General features: G+C 43.3%; 1 protein-coding gene across 4 annotated transcripts in view; it reads left to right on the forward strand.

Moving 5' to 3' along the window:
• ST6GAL1 (ST6 beta-galactoside alpha-2,6-sialyltransferase 1) overlaps positions 1-19,131 on the forward strand; it is a 142,439-nt gene that overhangs the window by 79,005 nt on the left and 44,303 nt on the right. The window contains exons 1-2 of one of the 4 annotated variants that reach the window (XM_040252887.1): positions 17,100-17,110; positions 17,674-17,685. The exons of 2 other annotated variants lie outside the window; for them this stretch is intronic. The gene's annotated coding sequence lies outside the window, so the exon portion shown is untranslated. Of the gene's footprint in view, positions 1-7,972; positions 13,366-17,099; positions 17,111-17,673; positions 17,686-19,131 lie in introns of those variants that run through there. One more of the 4 variants, XM_040252897.1, reaches the window with a different exon arrangement.

Below are 19,131 nucleotides of genomic sequence, written 5' to 3' on the forward strand. Positions count from 1 at the left end.
CCGCTCCAGTGTTCTTGCCTGGAGAATCCCAGGGAGAGAGGAGCCTGGTGGGCTGCCATCTATGGTGTCGCACAGAGTCGGACAGGACTGACATGACTTAGCAGTAGCAGCAGCGGCAGGTTATGTGTGAGCTGAGATTGAATCAGACAGCTTTTCTGATTATTTCCTTTTTGGAGATGTAATTACTGAGTTATAAGAGAAAGGGCATTTTTAATGCTTTGATACATTTTGCCAAATTGACCTTCAGAAGAGATGTTCCATGTTATTTTGTTCAAGAGACACATGGGGTGTTCTTTTCGGCTCTATATTATATCTATATTTTTAACTGCTAGTAATTTTTTTTTTTAACAATGACTGGACTTTATTTGGACCTTAATTCAAACAAACTCTTTAAAAAAAATCAGCTTTATAAACAAACACACATATTGGAACTTCTGGCTAGGTATTTGATGGTATTAAAATTTTATCATTATGTTTGTGTTTATTTGTTTATATTTACTGGGTTTGGGGGTTATTTTTTGTGTTTCTGTGGTTACTTTTTTTAAAAAATTAATTTTTATTGCAGGGTAATTGTTTTTAAACTGCTATTAATTTGATAGGAAGAAGGTGGCATCTTGTTATTTTAATGTATATTTCTTTGAATTTTCAATAACACTGAACCCTCAACCTGCCACTGGATTGGTCCCCATCCTCGTAGGGAGAAAGCAAGGGAGACAAGTAGAACGAAAAAGATTTACAGCCCCTCCTCATTCCTCCCTTTTGGGGATAAGAAGCAAATGCAGACACAGAGCCCTGGGTTCAAATCCTTTCTGCAACTTCTAGCTACTGACTTTGAACAGCCTTTGGCTCTCGGAGCCTCAGGTTTTTCCACTGAAGAAATAGAGCAGTCTCACTGGCCTCTGTAAGGGTGAGGTGATAGAGGTTTATAGGGAAATAATCTGGTGTGCAGAGGTCAGTCTGAAGATGGTAAAGAAGTCTTTATAGGGCTTAAGTTCAGGATATAAAAGCACTACCTGGTGTGCAGAGGCAGCAGGAACCCAGAGCCAGCTCTCCTGCCTGGGGACGGCCCTGCGGGAACTGCTGCTGGTATTTGGTGTTTGGGTCAGCACACTTTACCTTTCATTCTTTACAACCTCCCCACACAGCAGTCTTCCAGTCACTACTCAGTGACAGAGGCAGCTATCCCGAGCCAGGAAATTAATCCTGGGGAGTGAATGCCAACACCTAATGTATTTATCTGATTCTGTGGGAGTGCACCTTTCAAACCTCAGCTCCGGATGATGGTGAACTTCAGGTAGGTTTCTTTGGCAGTGTCTCCCCTTCTTCTTTGGAGCAGAATTCAGAGTAGGAATCTGCTCTTTTCAGGGCAGCCTAGCCAAGCTAGGGTCTCAGACTAAATTCACTGTCCCTCCCTGACCGCTCACCTTCCTACTGCTCCCTCTCTGCCCATGCCCAGAATTTCTAAATTGGACATATTCTTGCTCTACACCTAGAGGTTAAGAGCGGCTGAGACACAGTTGGGGCCTGGGACTCTGAATAACATGTCTCACAGCTCAAGAGACAGCCTGACATATTTTTCTATTTACTGCTTTGGAACAGTGGTGGAGGGTGGGGGTTACTCTTTGGATCTTTTGAATACCAAATGAGAAATGTGTGTGCATGCATGCTAAGTTGCTTCAGTTGTGTCTGACTCTGTGCGACCGTATGTACTATAGCTTGCCAGGCTTCTCTGTCCATGGATTCTCCAGGCAAGAATACTGGAGTGGATTGCCATGCTCTCCTTCAGGGGAATCTTCCCAACCTAAGGTTTGAACCTGTGTCTCTTATGTCTCCTGCATTAACAGGTGGGTTCTTTACCACTGGTGCCACCTGGAAAGCCCCCAAATGAGAAATCTCCTGAAATCAAAGCTGGGTGCCCAGGCCCTGGTGCTATCAGCCTAGCCCAGTTTTGCTCTGGAATCACCTCATTGATTTCCCATTTTCTTCCCTGGACACAGTCTACTTGCAAAAGACCAAAGAGTGGAGCTGGGAGATGGAGTGAGTTTGGCTTATTTTCTAAGTTGAAGGAAAATTCAGAGGCAAAGTCAGGAGGCTTTCTTGTGAGAATTTGGGTCTACCGACTTCTCCTGTCTTGGGCAGTGAGCCAGCCAACTCCCGCAGGGCTGTTTGGGCAGAGCTTCTCTAGTTGTTTGTCTGCAGAAGACTCTCAGGTATGCCATGCTCTGAGAGAATTGAATGATTTTGTATTTGCATTTTGATGATCATTTAAAAATGATTCTTATACCAGTTATTCACCCCAATTCATAGCTAAACGATCCTTTAGTAGAATAAACTATCGGTGTCTTGAGTAAACATTTGTCAAATAGCAAGCGTTTCTTCTTTCAAATGGAAGGGTGCTTGATGAAGCACAAACTTTATTTCCTATTGCTTTATGGAGGTGGTGAACTCATGCCATTGTCTTGGAGCCTTAAGGTTCCTTCTCTATTATTTTCCTAGTGTTTGCACCACAACCCTGTGAAGTAAGGATTATTAAGCCCCTTTGATCATAAGGAAACAGAGGGTCAGAGAGGATGAGTGACTTCCAAGGATATACAGCGATTTGACCTCAGAACTGGGGGTCCTCACATGTATACCATGATATCAGGCTTTTCTATGAGTTTGGCCCTCCCGGTAACAGCTCCTTGTCTCTAACTCCTTTGAGAGTTCCAGATTCTGGTTCTCATTGCTTTGGATCAGTGTTTGAAATGGTTAACACTGAAAGTGGCCAATATTGATTTTGTTGAGATGGGCATCTAGGTCCCGTATTTAACCAGGCAAATATTGAGTCATGTACTCCTGGAACATTCATCTCTTCTCAGAAATGAAGACTTCCTCCATCCTCAGTAGATAAGCCTTCTGTTCCTGGCAGGCTCAGGTTTACAAACTACCATTATTAAGTACCTGCCATGTTCCAAGGCATGGTAGGACCCTTTCTTCTAACCTTATAGCAACTCTGTGAGGTAGGTGGTTTTGTATACATTTTACAGATAAGGAAGCTGACACCCAGCACGTTCATATAATTTGCATAGGGTCATACTGATAGCCGATGAAGCTAGGATCCAGATTTGTCTGACTCCAAGGCTGGGTTTGCAGGAAACTTAGCTCCACTCTTCCAAATGGGGCCTTGTGTGTGGGCCTTCACCATCTTGGTCCTAATCCTCATCTCTTGAGTGTGTGGGGGTGGGTAGGAAGTGGGGGTGCACCTAGGTTGTCTTGACCTCTGGACCCTGAATCAAACCTGAGTTGGGATTCTGGCTCTGTCTCTTACTAGCAGAGTGATTGTGGAGAAACCCATAGCCTCATTTGTAAAATAAATTAGACAATTATAACATTGTTTTGATCGTTAATCAAGTACTTGGCCCAGTGCCTGGCCTGTGATTGTTGCCCAAGAAGCAGTGACTACTATTTGTTTGTCGGTCACGTACTCTCAGGGAGTGGAGAAGAGGGTTTTGGGGATGGGCAGGTCTGCCCCCCCGCCACCTACTCCCCGACACGGCTGAACTGGCACAGCACCATGTCGGCTCCATAGCTCCCTTCCTTGCTCTGGAGCTCTTGATCTGCTGTCCACTGTACCTCTGGTGAAAGCCAGACTCTCCTACCTGATGCTGTGCCTCACTGTGAGGCTTGAAGCTCCCTTTCAGCTTCACCTCCCGACGCTCAGCTTTGTCCCCCTGCCTGGGCAGACTTGAGCCTCTCTGGGCCCAGCACCCTGCCCTTGCCCACCTCCAGGCCATTTCCCTCCCATCCCATGGGTCTTTCGCATCCGCCAAGGCTTCTTTGATCCCAGGCTGGATTTGAATCTCTCCTCCTGGGCTAACATCCTTCAACACCTTCTTTTCAAGAAGAAAACACCTACTTATTTGGTAAAGGAAGTTGACCCACAGGCCCTGACCCAGAGGTAACTGGGCCACAGGCTCTGGCAACACAGAGGTAACTGGATGGTTCAGGAGCTCACTCTCTAGTGAGAGGAGCAAAGTAAACAGTGCGTTAAATACTTTGTCTTTGACTTCTCATGGCATTTAGGATGATTAGCATCTTGAGGGCAAAAAGAGTGAGTACCAGTTACCCCTGGGCCGCTGTTCTGAGCTCACAGTTACCAGTGTCTTGGTTGAATTGATTGATCTGAACAGATGTGATCAAAGGTAAGCTCACAGTTCTGGCACCCCCAGGCCAGCACTGGTTGGGGGTGGTTAGCGGGAGAGTGGGAAGCCCAAGAGCACCCCTCTCCCTTCTGTGGCCCTCTCTTCTACCCCTCCATCTTCCTAAGTCACATTCTATGACTGAGTCAGCATGCAGGGTTTGGCACTTTTTTGATGACCTGATATTGGCTTCTAGGGAGGGAAGCACGCTGGGCTTAGAGCCAGATATTCCTGGGCCAATCATATGACCTCCTCCAGCCTTGGTTTCCTCTTGTATAAAATGTTCAAACAGTAGACTCGACCTTCATATGAGAGTTCTCTGGAGGTCTTTGGAAATGCTCCACATCATCTTCATCGTTCTTACCAAGTTCTCATTTATTGAGAGTAGTCCTAAGGGGAGGTGTTCTGCTCTCATTTAATGGGTAAGGACATCAGGCACATGCTACCAGAGCACAGAGTTTCCCCCATTCATGCAGTCAGGCTTAAGCGATCTGTGTCCTGAGCAACTTAAGTGATCTGTGTGCTCTACTGATTACATGAATATGGAGCTGTAGGCATTTGTAAGTCTATTAAAAGAAATTCATCATTGGGTATAAACTTTCCTTGACACAGACTAGCAGTCTGGTTTCTTTGGGAGCCATAGCTCACAAAGTGAAAGTCGCTCAGTTGTGTCCGACTCTTTGTGACCCCCATGGACTACACAGTCCATGGAATTCTCCAGGCCAGAATATTGGAGTGGGTAGCCTTTCCCTTCTCCAGGGGATCTTTCCAACCCAGGGATCAAACCCAGGTCTCCCACGCTGCAGGCGGATTCTTTACCAGCTGAGCCACAAGGGAAGCCCAACAATACTGGAGGGGGTAGCCTATCCCTTCTCCAGCAGATCTTCCCGACCCAGGAATTGAACTGGAGTCTCCTGCATCACAGGCAGATTCTTTACCAACTGAGCTATCAGGGAAGCCCTACAAGCAAGCAGTTTTTTCTATCATGACCTGAAGGGTATGGAACCCCCCTGTGCCCTGAGTCATGGTCTGGGGGTGAGCTCTCTTGCAGACTAAGGGACTCAAATAGTCAAAATCCCAAATGTTGACTCTGTAAAGGCCAAAGGTCAAGTGTCAGGACAACAACCATCCAGGGCTGCTGATGGATTCAGTGAGATGGTAAGTGTCCAGCCCCTGAGTGTACCCTGGGCTCAGAACTATGGCACAGTTACTTTACTTTTTCACTAAGATCATTTGCTTCTGGGGTTAGTGGGCTCTGCTGTGGCTGAGAGAGTGTAAGTCAAACAAGATGAACATCTGAGTACAGGAATTAGGAGCATGGTCAGACAATTCTGGATTTACATCTTGGTGCTGCCACTTCTTTAAGATTCAGCTTCCTTATCTGTGAAATGGAAATGATAGCAGTGCCAGTCTCAGAGTACAGTGAAAGGAGGGAGATCTGGGGGTGGGATTAAGCAGTGAGTGCTGATATCTGATCTCTAAGTAGAAGATCCAAACGTTCCATCTGCCAACACAGGGACAGATATCAAATGATCTGTGTGTACGTGAGGTGGGCAGGGAGGCAGATGTGAAAACCCCCAGAAAATCAGCTCTTGCCTTCTAGAAGGGACTGACCATGGGCCAACAGCAAGGTGGAGTGTGAGCCTTCCTCTGGGACCACTGTTTGTCCAGGAGATGACTTTTCACACCACTGCTGCCTGTGTCATCTGGCAATCACACTCAAGGTCACAGATGGGAGGGGAGAAAGTTGAAAGGTCCACTTTGATGTAAGGGTTTATAACAGATATGAGTTACTCACATCTTCACTTTGGTCAAGGAGCCCAGAGTTAATGACATTTGACCTGAAAGTCTTGGAGATTTGGATTGAAGCTGAGGCCCTGTCACCCCACCTCCTCAGTAACTCTGGCCCATCACAGGCAGCAAGTTCCCTGGACTATGGAAAAGCCTGTGCTAAGTAGGGACTTAAAATGTCTGAGCTCCTGTGTTGACCATCAACCATGTCCACCTTCACTGGTAACTGGCATTACCCCTGCTCCACCCCGTAAGGCCTGGACCTTATCCTGTTCCACCCAAGGACCCACCCCTGTGAATGTCACATTCTTCAAGGCCTCAGTCAATGTTTATTTGTTCAGGCCAGTTAAATCAGAATCTACTGAGGAGAATATTAGGCATCTAGCTGTATTTCTACTGAAGTATAGTTAATTTACAATATTGTGTTAGTTTCAGGTATGCAGTAAAGCAATTTGGTTAGACATATATATCTATATATGTATATACATTTTTTCCGTTATAGGTTATTGTAAGATACTGAATATAGTTTCCTATGTTATGTAGTAAGTGCTTATGGCTTATCTATTTTATAAACAGTAGTATACATCAGTTAATCACATCCTCCCTAATTTATCTCTCTCCACATCTTCCCCTTTGGTAAGCATTAGTTTGTTTTCTGTCTGTGAGTCTGTTTTGTAAATAAGTTCATTTGTACTATTTTTAGGCTCCACATATAAGTGATATTATATATTTGTCTTTCTCTGACTTTCTTCACTTAACATGATAATCTCTAGGTCCATGTGATGCATGTTGCTACAAATGGTAATATTTTATTCTTTTTTATGGCTGAGTAGTATTCCTTTGTGTGTGTGTGTGTGTGTGTGTGTGTGTGTGTGTGTGTGTGTGTACACATATACACACCACATCTTTATCCATTCATCTATTGATGTATACTTAGGTTATTTCCATGTCTTGGCTATTGTAAATAGTGTCACTCTGAACATTAGCGTGCATGTATCTTTTTGAATTAGAGTTTTCTTTGGATATATGCCCAAGAATGGGATTGTTGGTTCATATGAAAACTATTTTTATTGTAGTTTTTGCCATTTTTCAATAGTGGCTGCATCAAGTTACATTCCCACCAACAGTGTTAGCTTCTTTCCACAACCTCTTCAACATTTATTATATGTAGGCTTCATGACAATGGCCATTCTGACTGGTATGAGGTGGCATCTCAGTTTTAACTTGCATTTCTCTAATAATTAGCTATGTTGAGCAGGTTTTCATGCGCCTTTTGGGCATATATATGTCTTCTTTGGAGAAATGCTTGTCTTCTGCCCATTTTTTTTTGGATTGGATCATTTATTACTGAGTTGTATCAGTTATTTGTATATTTTTGAAATTAAACCCTTGTTTGCAAATATTCTCTCCTATAAGTTGTCTTTTTTCTTTTCTTTTATAGTTTCCTTTGCTGTGCAAAAGCTTATCAGTTTGATTAGGCCCCATTTGTTTATTTTTGCTTTTATTTATATTTGTCTTAGGATACTGACCTAGGAAAACATTGCTATGATTTATGTCAGAGACTATTTTGCCTATGTTCTCTTCTAAAAGTTTTATGGTATCATGTCTTATGTTTAGGTCTTTAAGCCATTCTAAGTATGGCATAGAGGTGTGTTCTAACTTCATTGATTTACATGAGGCCATCCAACTTTCCCAGTATTACTTGCTGAAGAGATTGTCTTTTCCCCATTATATATTTTTGTCTTCTTTGTTGAAGATTACTTGACCGTAGGTGTGTGAGTTTTTTTCTGAGCTCTCTATTCTGTTCCATTGATCTATATGTCTGTTTTTGTGCCAGTACCATACTATTTTGATTACTGTAGCTTTGTAGTATTGTCTGAAGTCTGGAAGGGTTATGCCTCTACTTCAGTTCCTTTTCCTCAGTATTGCTTTGGCAATTCTGGATCTTTGGTGTTCCCATATAAATTTTATTTGTTCTAGTTCTGTGAAAAATGTCGTGGGTAAGGCATCTGTATTTTTAAAATGCTTCCTAAGTGCTGTTAATGCTCAGGCAAGAATAGCAGTCTTCTAAGGAGTTCCCTTCAGCCACATCGAACTGCATGGCTATGGGATTTAGAAGTGGGGAGCACTTCTGAGGACAGACTTGATCAAGCTCTTTCTCTTCTATATTCTCTTTGCATGGTGCCCCATTTGGCCTTGAGATCAATTTGCTAAGATGAGAGGGGTAAACAGTCATCACCTCGGTGATGTTAAAGAGAGGCCGATCACTTCAGTGATTCTGGTATTTAGGAAATGTTAAAGAACTCTATTCCTGAATTCTTCCTGTCCAACAGGTAAAACTACATGGGGGGAAATTGGAAATGGCCCCTGACACAATCCCCAGCGGTGGGGTTTCTGGAGGAAATTATGTTTAAGACAACTAGCAGACATCATTGTTCTCACTAAAGATACACTTAAACTGGGGTTTGAAGAGCGAGATGTAGGTCATCACACCTTGTTACCAAGATTTAAGACAATATTCTTAAACTTTGTGATGTAAATCATCGTGCCTTGTCTGCAAGATTTAAGACAAAATTCTTAAGGTTTGTTTTTCCGTAGCACCCTTTGCCTCCTGTGTGGCTGCCATTTAATCCTCCTTTGCTCTTAGTGTGTGAGAATTCTGGGCAGCTAATTACCCTGCCCATCTGTCCCCAGGGAGCATCTTTCTGACATAACTGCTGCTGTGCAGTCAACTGCTGAGAGCTGAGGTGATGAGGAGGGAGGCTTGTGTCTGTTTGATCTGTAAGTAAGTGAAGTCATTCAGTTGTGTCCGGCTCTTTGTGACCCCATGGACTGTACCCTGCCAGGCTCCTCCGTCCATGGGATTTTCCAGGCAAGAATACTGGAGTGGGTTGCCATTTCCTTCTCTAGGGGATCTTTCCCACCCAGGGATTGAACCCTGGTCTCCTGCATTGCAGACAGACTCTTTACCATCTGAGCCACCAGGGAAGAACAAAGTGAAAGTCGCTCAGCTGTGTCCGACTCTTTGTGACCCCATGGACCATACAGTCCATGGAATTCTCCAGGCCAGAGTACTGGGGTGGGTAGCCTTTCCCTTCTCCAACAGATCTTCCTAACCCAGGAATCGAACTGCGGTCTCCTGTATTACAGGTGGATTCTTTACCAACTGAGCTATCAGGGAAGCCCTGTTTAATCTGGCAGTCACTAAAATTCTGGTTTTACATTGCTATTTTCCTTATTTTTAAGCACTTAGGAGCCAGATTCTTCCAGATAAACTTAGAGTGCCTAAATTTTGCCCAGTTAGGTGCAGATGGGGGTAGTTTTTTAAAAAGCACTCTTCCATAGATAGTCAACTGGCAGAACCTGTTTTTTTAGGGGGCCAGCTGAGATCAGAAAGTTATGATTTTATTGGGGTCAGTTTCAGGTCATGGACAAACCAGAATTCCTTGCCCAGGGTTTCCTGAAACCCATCAGACACTTCAGGGTTTCAAAAAGTCAAATGGGAGAAGCACATTTGTCCCAAAAAACCTGCTGAGACCAAGGAAATCATCAAGTTTCTTTGTTTCAAACTCAGCTTGTGTCATCTGATTGTGATAACAATGACAGTCTTATGCTGGTCAGAGCCTCTTTTTAAAAAAAATTATTTATTTTTAATTGAAGGATAATTGGTTTACAATCTTGCTTTGGATTTTGCCATACATCAATATGAATTAGCCATAGGTATACACATATTCCTCTCCCTCTTGAATCTCCCTCCCACCTTTCCCCACCCCTCTAGGTTGTTACAGAGCCTCTGATTGGCAGCAACATCCTTGTCCATTTGATGAAAGTTTCATGAAATTGAGTTGCTCAGTTGTGTCTGACTCTTTACAACCCCATGAACTATACTGTCCATGGAATTCTCCAGGATGGAATACTAGAGTGGGTAGCCTTTCCCTTCTTCAGGGGATCTTTCCAACCCAGGGATCAAACCCAGGTCTCCTGTATTACAGGCAGATTCTTTACCAACTGAGCCATAAGGGAAGCCCTGTCCACTTGATAACAAACAAGAACACAAATTATTAGTTAAATTTGGCTGTCAACAGTTTTCAAAATTTGGGGGTCATGGCAGGGGTAAACAAATAAAAAGGCACTAGATGTAAAAGAATTTAGAAACGGTGGCTTTGGCTAAATTAAGGAGAACTGTTATTTTACTGTGCTAATGAAATGCTGGGATGAAGAGAGAATTGTGTGGACAATGAAAAATCTATAGGTAAGAATTCTAATGAATTCTCAGAATTCTACTTAGACCAGTAGAAATAAATATATAAAGTCTGGTGGGTTACAGTCCATGGGGTCGCAAAGAGTCGGCCACTACTACGCAACTAAGCAGGCGCAGGCGCACACGCGCTCTACGTAGTAACTCATTTAGTTGCAGTAAACAAATAGAACAATAGATTCAATTCTTACTCACCTTGCCCAGAAGTGACACGTGTTATTTTTGGTCACAGTTTATTGCTGATGACTAGTCAAACAGTCTCAGTTCCACCTAGATGCAGGATGTGTGTGTATGTGCCCGCATACACATTTCCTGAAAAATATCAATATAATCCCTGGTTGGGCCACCACTTTAAGCAGCAACTCTATATGGCAGAAAAAGCACGTCTTTGGTAGGGTGGCAGCTATCACTGACGTGAAGAAACAAGAAAATGAGTCATTGCAGAGTTGAGTGATAACTCAAGTGACTCAGATTAAGAGTTTGAGGAGACTTCCCTGGCGGTTCAGTGGTTAAGACTTCATGCTTCCAATGCAGAGACTCTGGGTTCCATCCCTGGTCTGGGAAGTTAGATCCCACGTGCTGTGTGGCACAACCAAAAAGTGGGAAAAAAAAAAAAAAAAAAAAGGAGTTCCTGATCTGAAAGAAATGGAAGCCCATTACAGGAAGGTTTCTGGAGTCCAGGACATAGAGACTACTTGTTGAAGGTATTGTGGTTAGCTGAAGGCAATATGATATCAAGGATTCTAGCCTGGGGACAGAAAGTTTGGGTCCTGAAGTACAGACCAAAGTGAAGTTTGCACACTGAGAAATTAAAGAGGTGGAGATCAGCACAGAGTATAAAGAAGTGTCAACAGAAGTTTCCAAAATGGTCACTGGCAACTCTAGTTTACCTGATAAAGCAGAGGCACGCAAGTAAACAAACAGACTGAGTAGAGGGACATATATTGGATAGCAGAACCAGGTTTACAAGTTAGAACAGTCTGGCTCACACCCCATTTTCAGTATCTTAAGCTTGACCATTTACAATATCTTAAGCAAATGGCTTAAACTCTTTGAGCCTCAGTTTCTTCACTCATAAAAGAGAATTGTTAATACCTGCCCCACTGGGTGTTTGCAAGAATTAAATTTGGTAATGCAAAATGCGAGCGCCTGGGAAGAACTCTAGTTAACAGGATCCTGGGGTTTCCTCCCCTGGCTTGTTGCAGTAGCCTCTTAAAAGGTCTTTTTTTTTTTTTTTTTAACTTTTCCCAACCTGCTACCCACACAGTTGATTCTCAATGTAGCAGCCAGAATGATCCCTTTTAAACCTGTCAGCCAAGTCTTACGTAGAGTGAGTTCAAGTTCTTAGCTAGAGTTCTTATACCAGTGGAAACCCCTCCGTGACCTGTAGCCACCACTTCCCTGCCACTTCTGCACTGTTCTCCTCCTCACCCTCTCTCCCCAGGCCTCAGTGCTGCTCTTCAAGCAGGTCAAGCGTGTCTCTGCCTAATGATTTGTTGGTCCTCCCTCTGGAACTCTTTTCTCTCAAAAATCTGCCTGAGCCCTCCTTTACTCCCTCCAATATTTGCTCAAATGCTTTTCAGTGAGGCTATCTCTGAATATTTAATTTACAAGGGATCCTCTGCCCCCTAGCTCCTAGTATCTCTCTCCATCTTCCCTGCTTTAATTTTCTATCTACTTACAAAGCACACTGTATGTTCTTATTTTGTCTTACTCTCTACTTAGCTCTCACTGGGAGGCATATTCTGGGGCGTGAGATTTCTGGCTGGTTTCTGCACTGTCATATCTCCACTTTGGCTCACAGTAGGAAATGAATACTTGCTGAATGAATGAACGTATTATGAGTATTGGAGTATGTTGTTCTTTAAGTTCTGGACCACTGCAACGTGGAGACCTCCCTGTTCATTTCCCCACCCCAGACTCCCTTAGATGATCAGGATTTAGCCCCCCTTAGAATATCAAAACAATGGGAGGATCATTGAACTTGAAACCATTGCATCTCAAGAAGCCTTGGGATCTAACACTAGGTTTACAGGAAACACAGAGCCAAGGGGAGTAAGTTGATACCACAAGGAAGTCTTAACCAGATTCAGTATGTGGCATATTCCACAGGACAAATGACTTAGTTTTTTCAACAAATGTATATCATGGAAAAGAAAAAAAAAAAAAAGTAAAGCAGTAGGGAACTGTTATAGATTAGAGAGTTGAGAGTGGTGTATCATCCAGACAAAATGTGCCCACCTTGATGGGATCCTCATTCAAGGAATTTAGTGTAAAAGACATTTTTGGGAGAATTGGCAAAAATCTGAAAGTGAAATGGCTATTGGGTGATAATGACATCGTGGTCATGTATGTACATACACAGAACCTAACACGTAGGGCATGGGGTGGGTAATATTATACAGAATTCGGCTCCACAGAAAATGATTTTGAGGGCCTGTGTTCTCAGTTCTTGCGAGGAGGGTAATAGCTAATACTATTCTAGATGCCAAAGTGTGCTGTGCTAAGTTGCTTCAGTCATGTTCAGCTCTTTGAGGCCCCATGGACTATAACCTGCCAGGCTTCTCTGTCCAAGGGATTCTCCAGGCAAAAGTACTGGAGTGGGTTGCCATTTCTTTCTCCAGAGATGCCAAGGAGGTAAGTTAATTCATTACATAAATGGATGTCTTAGGCTATTAAGACTTAGTTTTCTCATGGCACCCCAGTTAAGAAGAGCTGGTGTGGGGAACTGACACGAAGCCTGGCATTTGCTTTAAATTACTGGAGTGTGAGATGGATAAAACAAGGTTTGCAAAATACTGATAATCTTTGGATCTGGGTTATGAAAACATGGAGGTTCTTTATGGTGTTTTCTGTCCATTTTTGTATGTGTAAAAGCTTCTGTAATAGTCACTACAAACTTAGTTTTTCAAGATGAGGAGGAGGTGAAACAGTTCTTTCTCAGGAGGAAAGAGGCCTATTTTTTTTTTTTTTCCTCTCTGTGTCTCTGTGGGGCGTGAATTGGGGTGTGAAGGAAGAGAGGTGGGTCTTTTGCTTGGGAGGAGCGTTGTGTCAGTTCAGCCCTCTTTGCAGGCCCTTTTGTTCCTTCCTCCTCGGCTCACCCCTGACTGATGGAGGGGAGCAGACTTGTCTTAGCTGGTAAGAGTGGGGAGATGGCTTTTGGGGCTGGGACTTCTACTGCTGGTACTGGGAGGTGGGCATCATATAGAAGGAGAGCTGATGGGCTGTGATGCGCTTACTTTCCACCGGGCACCTATTGAATTGGAAGGCAAAAATTTCTACAAATATGTGTCCACTAAAGACACAAGACTGAAGACAAATCACAAGCAAATGGCCTGCGATTTTTTTTTCCCTTTGTCCACTCTCTTAGTCCTGAGTTCAGCGCTCCCCTCACCTGTTCTGAGAGGCCTGGCACCATGGAGTAGCTGCCCTCTCTATGGTGGGGACTCAACACCCCTCACAGATAAAGTTCTGTTCTTCATGTTTAGGAAACCTCAGGGAAATGTACTCAGCCATTTCACAATCTTCTCCATTAGTGCCTGCCTGGCTGGGAAAAGATCTAATCTCTGTTAAGAGACCATTTTGTTTGTTTGTTTGTTTGCGGTGTGGGTCTGGAACAGGCGGGAATAAAGGCCCGTTTATCTTTAGGGCTCTGATCTGGCAAGATTCCCCCCTCCCCACCAGGCAAACACTTGTCAGTGCAGCCACTCAGTTACTTGGCGAGTCTCTCATGGTTTCCTTTCACTCCCTCCTGAGTCAACAGCTACAGGTTGGTTTCCATTGCTTATCACGTTTCTGATTTTTTCTGCCCTTTTGAGTAAAACTGGACTTGTCAGAAGTGTTTTGACACAACGACTAAGGTTCTGACCTCTGCTGGCTCCCATACAGTGGAGCTTAGTGATTGGGACCTGAAACCCTGTGTCTGACAGCAGCCTGGACCAGCTCTGCTGGGGACCCTGGGAGGTGAGCCAGCTGCACACACCTCGAGCACTATTGCTGCTGGAATTAAATGGCCTTCACTCAATTATAGGAACTTTACGTTTTGTATTGATGAAGTATTTAGCACATGGTAAAAGTACAATAATTATTAGCCAGAACAGAGAGATGAAGTCTATCAGTATGTCCACACAGTCCTGTGGAGGCAAATTTTAAAGTATACTTATCCATACTTCACAGATGAAGACGCAAGGCTTACAGATGATGGCAAAACTGGTCTAACATCCTGTAACATCTGACAGAAAAGCCAGGGTTTGAATCTGGGCTTTTGAGATGCCAGAGCCTGAGCTCTTTCTCCAAAGTTGGGGCTTCTCAAACTAGTGGTGGTGAAGGACAGGATTTCTGCCCTAACCTCTCCCACATCCATAGTTTTTAAAATACAATAAAAAGGAGTTACTAGAATAATGAAATGAAAAAGACATTTAAAATAACAAGCCATAGTTTAAAAGTTACTATTAGACTCAACAGGCATAAAATTACTCTTTCAAATTACTATAAAAGTTGATTACACTGAATTTCTATGCTTTTCCCATCCTGGATCTTGATAAAGCTTTCTCAGACTAGCACTTTTGTTGGCATCAGGATCACCTGGGGTGCTTGCTAAATGCAGTTTTCCTAGCCGCATCTCTACTTGGATCAGAATGACTGAGGGTAGAATTCAGGAATCTACGTTTTAACAACTAATTTCAATGAAGTGCTCTAAATCTGATCATCCTTGTTCTCTGCAGTGCTGCCTCCTCTCTACAGGTTATAGAGGGTACAGTAACAAGTGAAGTGAACGTAATGTCTATTTTAGTCTCCCAACCTGAGCCCTACTCTTCTTTTTAGTTTGTTTTTAAGTATTAGAGACTTCCTTTCTGCAGAAGCTCACCAACAGAGCCTGTTTCTGAACTCATTTTAGTGCATGTCAGTGTCAACAAAAAAGTATAGTCACAACCTGAAAGTAGAGAGTTATTTTATTTAGTGGGAATGTTGAAGACTCCGAGCCTGGGAGACAGCATCTCAGTAGCTTTAAGAAAACTGCTCCAAGAAGGCAGGGGGAATGTCAGGCTATATAAGTTTGGAACAAAGGGAGCAGGCAGTCTGAATATCAAAGATGAGGAATCAAGGTAAGGAATTTAGCTTTCTGCCTACAGGGAGATGCAAGCGTCTGGGCTCACTGACTTCATTCCTTGCCAGTCCTGTCTCCTTGCTCACCTTGCTTCTTGCACTCCCCCAGCTCCTCAGCAGTCACTATGAGGGGTGGCAGCATCCGCTGGATAGAGGTTTGGGGAGCCCTCATTCACATTTGGAGGCCAGAAATCGCTGATGGTTGTGACATTTCTTGTTGATTAATATGGCAGGAAATATTTTCATGTCACATCAGCAAAGGTGTTTTGGGTGCAGACTAGACAGGGAACAGGTCACAAGGTGCCCACATCCAGGAGAGAGGGAGTATCACTAGAACAAAGTCCAGAAGCTGGGGCACTTCTGTGTGTAGAGGTCGGGGAGAGGAGCGGGAACCAGTGTCAGAGACAACTGAGGAGGAGTGAACAGTAACGGGAGAAAAAAAATGTGGGTTTTGGAAGCCAGAAAGGGGATGTGACCAACTGTGTAAACTATGGCTGATGGGCTGAATAAGACAAAGACAGCCCTGAGCATCTGATTGGTAGCATGGAGTCGTGGAGGTGTTTGGGATGTGGCAAGAGTAGTCTTACAGAGATGAGGGAGGCTCCATGGAGGGGCTTCAGGTGAGAAGGGGAAGAGGGAAATTGGAAACAATGACTCCAGAGAGTTCTTTCAAACAGTTTTACTGAAAGGGAAGAAAAAGGTCTAGAGCTTTCATTGGAGGGACAGGGAAAAGGAGATTATTTAGACCTCACGTAGTGGCTAAATAGGCAACTTCCGTAATGTCCTGTATCTTTTTTCAGTTAATTCCTCCAGTAAAACAGAAACACTATTGGCCATAACTTTTTTGTTTCAAGCTCTTTGAAACTCTCCTTAATCTCAAATGATGTTGTCTAAGAAGAGTCTGCAAATCACCCTCATTCCTTACATAGCTTAATTTGAATATATTTGAACAAAACATCATTGCATTTTTTTTTTACATTTGCTTTATTTTTGGCTGAATTACTTTAAAGTAAACTTCATTTCTACTTCAAATACATAGTTTTTTCTAACATAATCACATATATAATCATGATAATCCTATTATTATACCTAGCAAAATTAACAGTGATGTCTTAATATGATACCTAATCTATATTCAGATAACCCAGTTTGTCACCAGTGTTGCTCTGTTCAAACCATAGGTCTGCAGGCTGCCTGTGATTGTTGTCTTTTTTTAAGCTATTTGGGTTTTTTTGTGTGTGTGTGCCCATTGACTTGATGAAACTAGTTCATTTGTTCTATAGAGTGTCCCACTTTCTGGATATATCTGATAAATTAGGGTGTCTTTTAACTTGTTCTTCTTTCTCTTGTATTCCTAAAAAACTAGAATCGCATATACAGATTAAACATCTTGGATAAGAATTTTTCATAGGTGGTGCTGTGTGCTTCACATTGTCTCACTTCAAAAAGCACAAACTACTGAGGTGTCCCATTGTTAGTGATGCTAAGACTGATCTGGGTCAGGCGGTAGTTGCTTCAATTAGGAGAGTTTTTTTTTAAAGATAGGAGAAATAATAGCATGCCTTTATGCTGATGATCTTTGACAGAAGGCTATCTATTGATGCAGAAGAAAAAAAGAGGGATTTTTAAGAATGTCCTTAAGTAGACAAGAGTGTGTAGAATCTATGGAAAAAATTGGATATTGCAAGTGTTGAATGCAGCCAATTTATTCATAGTAATGAGATCATTTGGGCATAAGTGCAGATAAGGTGAATAGCTGTTGTACAAAGGCATGTGTGTGAAAGTTCTGTTCTGTTAGCTTCCTTTTTTTGTTCTGTGAATAAGTAGCAAGTTCATCAGGTGAGGGTAAGACGAATTTCTAGAGGGGGAGGAAGTCATACAGTCCTCTAGGAGAGTGGCAGATGAATTGATTGGAAACGTAGCATATCATTGCTATGAAGCATTAACTACTTGCAGTTAGTAGTCATGAACTTGAAGTGAAATTGATAAGCATCGTTGTGTGATTTTCTTTAACCATGTTCAGCTGCATACTTGCAGGTTGCAGTAGCACAGAGAGTTGAATTTAACCAGACTTGGGGTTTATCCAGCCATGCACGATGAGAGAGGTCAGTTGAATGACTGACCAGGGAATCTGAGGTGGATAGAAAGGAAAGGGAGGGCAGGGAGGAAGTGAGAGGCAGTGAGAAGGTGGTAGGATCAAATACAGAAGACTGTCAGAGTTGGGTACCGGTTGGACTAAGCTGCAGAGATGAGAGCGGTGATGAGAGACGTACCTGAAATCGAGACTATGAAGGGAGTGTATTTTTTGGAAATGACAGGATCAAAGATATACACTTGGAGTTCGTTGCTGAGGTCACCGTCTTTGGAACTGAGGAGATGAAAAAACTGAGAGACCAGTTGTTGTTGTTCAGTCATGCACTTGTGTCCAGCTCTTTACAACCCTATGGACTGCAGCACGGCAGGCTTCCTTCTCCTTCACTATCTCCCAGAGTTTGCTCAAACCCATGTCCACTGAGTTTATGAGACCATCCAACCATCTCATCTTTTGTTGTCCCCTTCTTCTGCCCTCAATCTTCTCAGCATCAGGGTCTTTTTCAATGAGTTGGCTCTTCACATCAGGTGGCCAAAGTATTGGAGCTTCAGCTTCAGCACCAGTCAGTCCTTCCAATGAATATTCAGGGTTGATTTCCTTTAGGATTGACCGGTTTAATGTCCTTGCTGTCCAATGGACTATCAAGAGTCTTCTCCAGCACTGCAGTTCAAAAGCATCAATTCTTTGGTGCTCAGCCCTCTTTATGGTCCAACTCTCACATCTGTACATGACTCCTGGAAAGACCCATAGCTTTGACTGTATGGACCTTTGTTGGCAAAGTAATGCCTCTGCTGTTTAATACACTGCATAGGTTTTCATTGCTTTTTTTCCAAGGAGCAAGTATCTTTTAATTTCATGACTGTAGTCACTCTCCATGGTGATTTTGAAGCCCAAGAAAATAAAGAGACCAGAGGACTAGAATAATTCTGTAAATGGATATTAATGCAATGAACAGTTATGATAGAAATAGTGTTGGAAAGAACTATAGTAAGCCAGGAGCTAGCATATTCAAGGAATGACGGAGAGTGTCCTGGGTGGAGGAGAAGGTGGGCAGTAGGCAGCGTGGCCTTCACAAGGTTGTCATGAGGATGAAATGAGTGGGTGCATGTGGTGAAGTTCCCAGCACTGAGCATAGGCTCAGCAAGCATTACTGGTTTTCATTTTGAGTCTGTATGAATCTAGAGATCAAAGCTTAAAACACTGAGTTTATTTTTGCAAGTAGGTTGATTGCTCTTCATTTTAAGACCTTTCTAACAGGCAGAGCTGCTCACACAGCCACATTCGACCTGGGGAAGTGGTGAATTTCCTGTCACTCAGTACATTCAGCAGGCAGAATGAACATCTGCCAGTAACAGTGCTGTAAAGGGGACTCCAGCAATTGAAGGTGATGGGTAGGGAGATGGTGGGGTGATTCTAAAAATTGAAGGGCATGGGGAGAGGGGAGGAGAGGTGTCAGAGCTAGATTCTTTCTTTCATTCAAACATGACTGAGCACTTCTCAGTTACGGTGCAGAGCCTGGCTAGGTGCAGGGGGCCAGAGATAGATCTTACAGGCTGGGACAGACCTGCAAACATGCGGTCTGGTGCCAGCACAGGCACGGCAGAGCTGTGACAGTCTTTGTGGTGTCAAGAAAGGCTTCAAAGTCCAGGGGCACTTGAGCTAGTAGAGGAGGTTCAGGGGGGAGGTTGTGGTCCCATGTGAACAGG

The sequence above is a fragment of the Oryx dammah genome, unplaced genomic scaffold, assembly GCF_014754425.2.
Source record: "Oryx dammah isolate SB20612 unplaced genomic scaffold, SCBI_Odam_1.1 HiC_scaffold_2, whole genome shotgun sequence".
Classification (NCBI taxonomy): Eukaryota; Metazoa; Chordata; class Mammalia; order Artiodactyla; family Bovidae; genus Oryx; species Oryx dammah.